We start from the raw sequence: 778 nt of genomic DNA, 5'->3' as shown, positions 1-778 counted from the left end.
CTGCTCCTTCAGGAGCTGTCCTCCTTTGCTTCCATGCCATGGAGGAGACAGACATCCCTGGGGGAAGGGCAGAGCCCCACGGTGCAGGGGACACTTCGGGGTCCGTGTCCCTCCCCGGGATGTGCCAGAGGGATGAGGGCAGGCAAGGGCAGGTGGGTGATGCTCGTGGTCCAGCCGTGCCTCAGCCTGTTCCTCTCTCCCGCCGCTCCCCCCGCGGGAACCAGTTGCCTTTCGACTGTGCTTTCATTTCTCCTGCGTTTTTCTTTTCCTCCCTCTTTCTGAATACACTTCCTGCGCTGTCAGACCTGGCTCTTCTCCTTTCAGACCTGGCTCTTCTCCTTCCAGCTGGCCCGGGAGCAGCTGCCGGGTGATGGAACCCCGGGCAGGGTCTCCGTGTGTCACCCTGAGGGAGGCTTTAGGAAGCTGCAGGTAGTGAGAGCTCCTGGGTCACGTTCTGGGCAAGAATGATTACAGGGGCAGAGGCAGATACATATTCTGGGGAGCCCTTGGAGGGGGTGCAATGCAAGGGATGCATCCCCAGTTTCCATGGGGCTGAGCCAGCACGGTGCTTGCCCTGGCACTGATCCTGCCCCTGTCCCTTTGCCCCTTTCCCTTCACCCCCTGGAGCAGTGCCAGCACTAACCCACTCTCTGTCCCCCTCCAGGAAAGGCGGCCGTCCCTCCCTGCCTCACCCACCTGGACCCCCCGGCTGGCACGATTCCCGGGCAGCCTGGACGGCTGGGGCAGCCCCGCCTCGGTGCTCGGGGCGGGAGGAGGC

This window comes from Chaetura pelagica, unplaced genomic scaffold (assembly GCF_000747805.2).
Source record: "Chaetura pelagica isolate M959 unplaced genomic scaffold, ChaPel_1.0 scaffold356, whole genome shotgun sequence".
NCBI classification, from domain to species: domain Eukaryota; kingdom Metazoa; phylum Chordata; class Aves; order Apodiformes; family Apodidae; genus Chaetura; species Chaetura pelagica.
This window is presented reverse-complemented; position numbering follows the sequence as displayed.